Source organism: Lolium perenne, chromosome 4, assembly GCF_019359855.2.
Source record: "Lolium perenne isolate Kyuss_39 chromosome 4, Kyuss_2.0, whole genome shotgun sequence".
In the NCBI taxonomy this organism is placed as follows: domain Eukaryota; kingdom Viridiplantae; phylum Streptophyta; class Magnoliopsida; order Poales; family Poaceae; genus Lolium; species Lolium perenne.
Window position 1 is genome coordinate 169220577 of NC_067247.2, and position 10586 is coordinate 169231162.

The following is a 10586-nucleotide window of genomic DNA, read 5'->3' on the forward strand; positions in this document are numbered from 1 at the left end:
ATGCTACTCCTCAAAGATATAATTTTAGCAGGGGGATAATATCTACCAATAAAAGCATCCTTGCATTTAGTCCATGAATCAATACTATTCTTAGGCATAGATAGCAACCAATCTTTAGCTCTTCCTCTTAATGAGAAAGGGAACAATTTTAATTTTATAATGTCACCATCTACATCTTTATACTTTTGCATTTCACAAAGTTCAACAAAATTATTGAGATGGGCAGCAGCATCATCAGAACTAACACCAGAAAATTGCTCTCGCATAACAAGATTCAGTAAAGCAGGTTTAATTTCAAAGAATTCTGCTGTAGTAGCAGGTGGAGCAATAGGTGTGCATAAGAAATCATTATTATTTGTGGTTGTGAAGTCACACAACTTAGTATTTTCAGGAGTACCCATTTTAGCAACAGTAAATAAAGCAAACTAGATAAAGCAAATGCAAGTAACTAATTTTTTTGTGTTTTTAATATGGAGAACAAGATAGCAAGTAAAGTAAAACTAGCAACTAATTTTTTGTATTTTGATTTAGTGCAGCAAACAAAGTAGTAAATAAAATAAAGCAAGACAAAAACAAAGTAGAGAGATTGCGATGTGGAGACTCCCCTTGCAGCGTGTCTTGATCTCCCCGGCAACGGCGCCAGAAAAAGAGTTGCTGGCGCGTAGTTGACGTGGGAGTTAGAAATCTTTGTGGTGTAACTTTTCTTCAGTTCCCCGGCAATGGCGCCAGAAAAAGAGCTTGATACGCGTACAGCACGCGTCCGTTGGGAACCCCAAGAGGAAGGTGTGATGCGTACAGCGGCAAGTTTTCCCTCAGTATGAAACCAAGGTTTAATCGAACCAGTAGGAGTCAAGAAGCACGTTGAAGGTTGATGGCGGCGAGATGTAGTGCGGCGCAACACCAGGGATTCCGGCGCCAACGTGGAACCTGCACAACACAAACCAAGTACTTTGCCCCAACGAAACAGTGAGGTTGTCAATCTCACCGGCTTGCCATAACAAGGGATTAGATGTATAGTGTGGATGATGATTGTTTGCAGAAAACAGTAGAACAATTGCAGTAGATTGTATTTCAGATGTAAAGAATAGGACCGGGGTCCACAGTTCACTAGTGGTGTCTCTCCCATAAGATAAATAGCATGTTGGGTGAACAAATTACAGTTGGGCAATTGACAAATAAAGAGGGCATGACCATGCACATACATATTATGATGAGTATAGCGAGATTTAATTGGGCATTACGACAAAGTACATAGACCGCTATCCAGCATGCATCTATGCCTAAAAAGTCCACCTTCAGGTTATCATCCGAACCCCCTCCAGTATTAAGTTGCTAACAACAGACAATTGCATTAAGTATTGCGCGTAATGTAATCAATAACTACATCCTCGGACATAGCATCAATGTTTTATCCCTAGTGGCAACAGCACATCCATAACCTTAGAGGTTTCTCACACTCCCTGCATTCACGGAGACATGAACCCACTATCGAGCATAAATACTCCCTCTTGGAGTTACTAGCAAAAACTTGGCCAGAGCCTCTACTAATAACGGAGAGCATGCAAGATCATAAACAACACATAGATATAAATTGATAATCAACATAACATGGTATTCTCTATTCATCGGATCCCAACAAACACAACATATAGCATTACAGATAGATGATCTTGATCATGTTCGGCAGCTCACAAGATCCGACAATTAAGCACAATGAGGAGAAGACAACCATCTAGCTACTGCTATGGACCCATAGTCCAGGGGTGAACTACTCACTCATCACTCCGGAGGCGACCATGGCGGTGTAGAGTCCTCCGGGAGATGATTCCCCTCTCCGGCAGGGTGCCGGAGGCGATCTCCTGAATCCCCCGAGATGGGATTGGCCGCGGCGGCGTCTCTGGAAGGTTTTCCGTATCGTGGCTCTCGGTACTGGGGGTTTCGCGATGAAGGCTATTTGTAGGCGGAAGGGCAGGTCAAGGGGCATCGCGAGGGGCCCAGGAGACAGGCCAGCGCGACCAAGACCTGGGCCGTGCCGCCCTACCTCCTGGCTGCCTCGTGGCCCCACTTCGTCGACTCTTCGGTCTTCTGGAAGCTTCGTGTGAAAATAGGCCCCTGGGCGTTGATTTCGTCCAATTTCGAGAATATTTCCTTACTAGGATTTCTGAAACCAAAAACAGCAGAAAACAGCAACTGGCTCTTCGGCATCTTTTTAATAGGTTAGTTCCAGAAAATGCATAAATATGACATAAAGTATGCATAAAACATGTAGATATCATCAATAATGTTGCATGGAACATAAGAAATTATCGATACGTCGGAGACGTATCAGCAACACACCCTAAAGAAATCTTTACAACTCATACATCCTAAATCATCGAGGTTAGGTTACGCTCGGGACGATTGCATCTCATACTATGCATTATAGCATCTTTGCCAGTTCTTTAAACATTGTCCTTACCGGACGATGATGGTATTTCAGAATTCGGAGTTATCATGTATCGAAGCTTTTGCCTGCATAATCTTGCAGTCAATAAAGGCAAGTTCATCGCTTGCTCATGTCATTTGATTATTTTTATCAAACTATATGCAAATTACTATACTTATCACTCATGCATTGAAAAGCAAAGTATTATTTTACAATTATGAATATGACTATGTGGTGGGCAATGGAACCATGGTATGTGTTGATATGGTGGAGGTTCCATTGCATGGGTACTACTCATCTAGGACTAAGTACCAATGCCGTCCAGTGATTCTAGCACCGTACATATCGCGTTATCCATAAGATCTACAATGGCTCTAGGGAAGTCAGCTGTATCTTTTCCCTTCTGCACGCCAATGGACTGGTAGAGCTGCGGGGTGTTGGAGGCACTGCCGTAGGTTGGGATAGCCTTTTAAATCCCCATCCATTAGTGATGTTACCTCTACAGTCTATGATGGATTGTCCGGAGTACACCGTGAGTAAAGCCGTATTATCGGAAGAAGTCTACTGGGGGTGTACGGTCGGACAAAAGGGTGGGTTTGCAGGGTCGTGGAGAAGGCAGTGATTGGCTTGGTTCTTATACTGGGCCTCACACCAAAGGAAGTGTGGACGAGGACATACTCTCGGCCGGCAACAAGGATAAGTTCTCTTATGGGGTAAAGTAACGCACCTCTGCAGAGGGTATCAAGAATTGTGACTGTCACTCCCTGTTCTGGGAAGGGAACTACGAATGCGGCAGGAAAGGAACTCCACGAAGTTCTGTTCAACATGTGAAGACTGACGGGCATAGTTTTCTGAATAAAATAAACCTTTTGAAGAAATGTTTATGAAAACTTGCATTCGCCTATGACTTTCTGGTCTGTGGCTGTAGCTAGTGCATGATACACCTATTTCCTAATATGAACTTGCTGAGTACGCTCGTACTCATTCCCTCCCATTTGAACCCCCTTCTTAGATCAAGGCACCGAAGGAGAAACTACCGTGGAACTCGAAGACAGAGGAGTCAACTGCAACAAGATGAAGAATTCAATCAAAGAAGTCAATGGAGTCAACTTCTGCATCAGCTATAATGGAAACCTAGACTAGTAATAGAAGGGAACTTTTCCCTAATCCTAGCACCTAAGTAGCTAGATTTCTACAGCAAGCCAAGTAGCTCTTAAGCTTGAGTTAGCGATAAGATAGACTACGCGTCGTTCTTCTGGAGCTTTATTTGAAGTTTTACCTCACTGTAAAGTAGGAGGTTGTGTTGATCTTATGTAAACAGCTGGTGTGTACTTCTATAGACATGCCTTGGACTCGCATATGTTTCTGTTGTACCACTTTGAGAGATGTAATATGAGTGGAACGGTGTTTCACTTGTGTTATGTCAACGACTTGTTGTAGGGATTCGTTGCATAGAAAATAAAAAATTTCCTACCGCGAGAACGCAATCCAAGCCAAGATGCAATCTAGAAGACGGGAGCAACGAGGAGATGATCGAGACTCACCCTTGAAGATTTCCAAAGCCTACAAGATGAGGCTCTTGTTGCTGCAGTAGACGATCACTTGCCGCTTGCAAAAGTGCGTAGAAGATCTAGATCACGGTGCCACGATCGGGCAGCACCTCCGTACTCGGTCACACGTTTGGTGTTGATGAAGACGACGTCCTTCTCCCCGTTCCAGCGGGCAGCGGAAGTAGTAGCTCCTCCTTGAATCCGGCAGCACGACGGCGTGGTGGCGGTGGAGATCTCCGGCGGAGCTTCGCTAAGCGTGCGGGAGAGGTGGAGGAGAGAGGGGGCGGCTAGGGTTTGGGAGAGGGGTGGCCGACCTCAAGGGGTGCGGCCAGCTTGGTGGCTTATGGTGGCCGGCCCCCTCCCCTATGCCCCTCATTATATAGGTGGATCCCCAAGTGTTGGACTACAAGTCTTCGAATAAGACCCCAACACAAGAACCTTCCATGTAGTAGGGAAACCTACCCAAGGTGGGACTCCCACTTGAGGTGGGATTCCCCCCTTCCATGTGGGGGGGGGGTGGCCGGCCCCCTTGGTGGAGTCCACCTTGGACTCCACCCTCTAGGGTTGGCCGGCCATGGGGAGGTGGAGTCCCTCCGGGACTCCTCCTTCCTTAGTAATTCCTTCTGGACTTTTCTAGAACCTTCTAGAACCTTCCATAAAATCACCGGATCATTTTCAAACTTATAAAATGACTTCCTATATATGAATCTTATTCTCCGGACCATTCCGGAACTCCTCGTGATGTCCGGGATCCCATCCGAGACTTCGAACAATACTTCGAACTCCATTCCATATTCAAGTTCTACCATTTCAACATCAAACCTTAAGTGTGTCACCCTACGGTTCGCGAACTATGTGGACATGGTTGAGTACTCTCTCCGACCAATAACCAATAGCGGGATCTGGAGATCCATAATGGCTCCCACATATTCAACGATGACTTTAGTGATCGAATGAACCATTCACATATAATACCAATTCCCTTTTTCACGCGATATTTTACTTGTCCGAGGTTTGATCATCGGTATCACTCTATACCTTGTTCAACCTCGTCTCCTGACAAGTACTCTTTACTCGTACCGTGGTATGTGGTCTCTTATAAACTTATTCATATGCTTGCAAGACATTAGACGACATTCCACCGAGAGGGCCCAGAGTATATATATCCGTCACCGGGATGGACAAATCCCACTGTTGATCCATATGCCTCAACTCATACTTTCCAGATACTTAATCCCACCTTTATAACCACCCATTTACGCAGTGGCGTTTGATGTAATCAAAGTACCTTTCCGGTATAAGTGATTTACATGATCTCATGGTCATAAGGACTAGGTAACTATGTATCGAAAGCTTATAGCAAATAACTTAATGACGTGATCTTATGCTACGCTTAATTGGGTGTGTCCATTACATCATTCATACAATGATATAACCTTATTATTAATAACATCCAATGTTCATGATTATGAAACTAATCATCCATTAATTAACAAGCTAGTTAAGAGGCATACTAGGGACTCTTTGTTGTTTACATATCACACATGTATCAATGTTTCGGTTAATACAATTATAGCATGGTATATAAACATTCATCATAAACATAAAGATATATAATAACCACTTTTATTATTGCCTCTTGGGCATATCTCCAACAGTCTCCCACTTGCACTAGAGTCAATAATCTAGATTACATTGTAAGGTACCTAACACCCATGGCATTCTGGTGTTGGTCATGCTTTGCCCTAGGGAGAGCTTTAGTCAACGGATCTGCTATATTCAGATCAGTGTGTACTTTGCAAATCTTTACTTCTCCATCTTCGATGTACTCACGAATCAAGTGATAACGCAGCTTGATATGCTTCAGCCTCTTGTGTGACCTTGGTTATTGTGCATTGGCGATGGCACCCATGTTGTCACAGTAGATGACTAGTGGGTCCAATGCACTAGGAACCACACCGAGCTCTACAATGAACCTCTTCATCCATACCGCTTCTGATGAAGCCTCTGAAGCCGCTATGTACTCTGATTCTGTTGAAGACTTCGCCACTGTGCACCTTTCGAGCTTGCCCACCATCGCAGAACCATTCAATATAAACACGTACCTGCATCGTGACTTAGAGTCATCAGGATCAGTGTTCCAACTTGCATCGGTGTAACTTGTTACAATGAGCTCTTGGTCACCTCCATAACAAAGAAACATATCCTTAGTTCTTTTCAAGTACTTCAGGATATTCTTGACCACTGTCCAGTGTTCCATCCCTGGATCACTTTGATATCTGCTAGTCAAACTAACAGCATGTGCTATATCCGGTCTAGTACATAGCATGGCATACATAATAGAGCCTACTGCCGAGGCATAGGGGATCTGACTCATCCTTTCTCTTTCTTCTGCCGCAGCTCGTCCTTGAGTCTTACTCAAGACCTTGCCTAGTAACATAGGTAAGAATCCTTTCTTACTTTCGTCCATTCTAAACTTCTTTAGAATCTTGTCAAGGTATGTACTCTGTGATAGCCCTATTAGGCGTCTTGATCTATCTCTATAAATCTTGATGCCTAATATATACGATGCTTCACCAAGGTCTTTCATTGAAAAACTATTATTCAAATAACCTTTTACACTGCTTAATAGTTCTATATCATTTCCAATTAATAATATGTCATCCACATATAATATCAGGAATGCTACAGAGCTCCCACTCACTTTCTTGTAAATACAGGCCTCTCCATGGCACTGTATAAACCCGAAGTCTTTGATCACCTTATCAAAGCGTCGGTTCCAACTTCTTGATGCTTGCTTCAATCCATAAATTGAACGCTGAAGTTGGCATACTTTGTCAGCATTTTTAGGATCGACAAAACCTTTGGGTTGTACCATATACAACTCTTCCTCAATGTCTCCATTAAGGAACGCCGTTTTGACATCCATCTGCCAAATCTCATAATCGAAAAATGCAGCTATTGCTAACAAAATCCTCACAGATTTTAGCTTCGCTACAGGTGAGAAAGTCTCATCGTAGTCAACACCTTGAATTTGTCGGAAACCCTTTGCGACAAGTCGAGCTTTATAGACAGTAATATTAGCATCAGCATCTGTTTTTCTCTTGAAGATCCATTTATTCTCGACAGCCTTGCGGCTATCAGGTAAGTCTACCAAAGTCCATACTTTGTTATCATACATGGATCCCATTTCGGATTTCATGGCTTCTTGCCATTTGTTGGAATCTGGGCTCATCATCGCTTCTTCATACGTCACAGGGTCTTCATCATTGTTGTCCACAATCATGACATTTAGACAAGGATCGTACCAATCAGGAGTGGCACGTTCCCTTGTCGATCTGCGAGGTTCAGTAGTTTCCTCGTTCGAAGTTTCATGATCATTATCATTAGCTTCCTCTGTTGCCAGTGTAGGCGGCACAGGAACAGTTTCCGGTACTGCGCTACTCTGATCAACGAGTAAAGATTCATCAATCTCATCGAGTTCTACTTTTCTTCCAGTCACTTCTTTAGTGAGAAATTCTTTCTCAAGAAAGGTTCCGTTCTTAGCAACAAAGATTTTGCCTTCGGATCTGTGATAGAAAGTGTACCCTATAGTTTCCTTAGGGTATCCTATGAAGACGCATTTCTACGATTTGGGTTCTAGCTTGTCCGGTTGTAACTTCTTTACATAGGCTTCGCAACCCCAAACTTTAAGGAACGACAGCTTAGGTTTCTTATTAAACCATAATTCATACGGTGTCGTTTCAACGGATTTTGATGGTGCTCTATTTAAAGTGAATGCGGCTGTCTCTAATGCATAACTCCAAAATGATAACGGCAAATCAGTAAGGGACATCATAGAATGAACCGTATCTAAGAGAGTTCGATTACGACGTTCGGACACACCATTTCGTTGAGGTGTTCCCAGCGGTGTCAATTGTGAAAGTATTCTGCATTTCTTTAAATGCATGCCAAACTCATAACTCAAATATTCACTTCCACGATCAGATCGTAGAAATTTAATCTTCTTGTTACATTGATTTTCTACTTCACTTTGGAATTCCTTAAACTTCTCAAAAGTTTCGGATTTATGTTTCATGAAATAGATATACCCATATCTACTCAGATCATCTGTGCAGGTTAGAACATAACGATAACCACCGCGCGATGCTACACTCATTGGTCCGCACACATCGGTATGTATGATTTCCAATAAGTCAGTAGCTCGCTCCATCATACCAGAAAATGGAGTCTTTGTCATTTTTCCCATTAGACATGCTTCGCATCTATCAAGTGACTCAAAGTCAAGTGATTCAAGTAATCCATCGGTATGGAGTTTCTTTATGCGTTTCACTCCAATATGACCAAGACGACAGTGCCACATATAAGTAGAATTATCATTCAATTTAATTCGCTTAGCATCAATGTTATGTATATGTGTATCACTACTATCGAGATCTAACAGAAATAAGCCATTCTTTTCAGGTGCTCGACCATAAAAGATATTATTCATAAAAATAGAACAACCATTATTCTCAGACTTGAATGAATAACCGCCTTGCATTAAACAAGATCCAGATATAATGTTCATGCTCAACGCGGGTACAAAATAACAATTATTTAGGCTTAAAACTAATCCCGAAGGTAGATGTAGAGGAAGTGTGCTGACAGCGATCACATCGACTTTGGATACGTTTCCAACGCGCATCGTCACTTCATCTTTCAGTAGTCTTCATTTATTCTTTAGTTCCTATTTCGAGTTACAAATATGAGCAACCGAACCAGTATCAAATACCCAGGTACTAGTACGAGAACCAGTGCGATAAACATCTATAACATGTATATCAGATATACCTTCTTTCTTCTTCTTGACAAGGCCGCTCTTCAGATCAGCCAGATACTTGGAGCAATTACGCTTCCAGTGTCCCTTCTCCTTGCAGTAATAGCACTCAACATCAGGCTTAGGGCCAGTCTTAGGTTTCATAGGAGGCGTGGCAGCTTTCTTGCCACCCTTCTTGAATTTTCCCTTAGACTTGCCCTGTTTCTTGAAACTGGTGGTCTTGTTGACCATCAACACTTGGTGCTGTTTCTTGATCTCAATCTCAGCAGACTTTAACATGGCGAAGAGTTCATGTAACTCTTTGTTCATGTTCTGCATATTGTAGTTCAACACAAAGTTCTTGTAACTAGGTGGAAGTGATTGAAGGACACGATTAATCCCCAGTCTATTAGGAATCACTATTCCCAAGTCACTGAGTTTCTTCGCATGCCCGGTCATGGCGAGCATGTGCTCACTAACGGAGCTGCCTTCTTCCATCATGCAGCTGAAGAAGTGTTTCGATGCTTCATATCATTCCACGGCCGCATGAGTTTCAAAGATAGCTTTCAGCTCATTGACCAACTGATACGTCTCTGACGTATCGATAATTTCTTATGTTCCATGCCACATTATTGATGATATCTACATGTTTTATGCATACTTTATGTCATATTTATGCATTTTCTGGCACTAACCTATTAACGAGATGCCGAAGAGCCAGTTGCTGTTTTCTGCTGTTTTTGGTTTTAGAAATCCTAGTAAGGAAATATTCTCGGAATTGGACGAAATCAACGCCCAGGGGCCTATTTTCACACGAAGCTTCCAGAAGACTGAAGGAGTCACGAAGTGGGGCCACGAGGTGCCCAGACACCAGGGCGGCGCGGCCCAGCCCTTGGCCGCGCCGGCCTGTCGTGTGGGGCCCTCGTGTGGCCCCCTGACCTATCTCCTCCGCCTACTTATAGCCTTCGTCGCGAAACCCCCAGTACCGAGAGCCACGATACGGAAAACCTTCCAGAGACGCCGCCGCCGCCAATCCCATCTCGGGGGATTCAGGAGATCGCCTCCGGCACCCTGCCGGAGAGGGGAATCATCTCCCGGAGGACTCTTCACCGCCATGGTCACCTCCGGAGTGATGAGTGAGTAGTTCACCCCTGGACTATGGGTCCATAGCAGTAGCTAGATGGTTGTCTTCTCCTCATTATGCTTCATTGTCGGGTCTTGTGAGCTGCCTAACATGATCAAGATCATCTATCTGTAATGCTATATGTTGTGTTTGTTGGGATCCGATGGATAGAGAATACTATGTTATGTTGATTATCAATCTATTACCTATGTGTTGTTTATGATCTTGCATGCTCTCCGTTATTAGTAGAGGCTCTGGCCAAGTTTTTACTCTTAACTCCAAGAGGGAGTATTTATGCTCGATAGTGGGTTCATGCCTCCATTAAATCTGGGACATGTGAGAAAGTTCTAAGGTTGTGGATGTGCTGTTGCCACTAGGGATAAAACATTGATGCTATGTCCGAGGATGTAGTTATTGATTACATTACGCACCATACTTAATGCAATTGTCTGTTGTTTGCAACTTAATACTGGAAGGGGTTCGGATGATAACCTGAAGGTGGACTTTTTAGGCATAGATGCATGCTGGATAGCGGTCTATGTACTTTGTCGTAATGCCCAATTAAATCTCACAATACTCATCATATCATGTATGTGCATTGTCATGCCCTCTTTATTTGTCAATTGCCCAACTGTAATTTGTTCACCCAACATGCTATTTATCTTATGGGAGAGACACCTCTAGTGAACT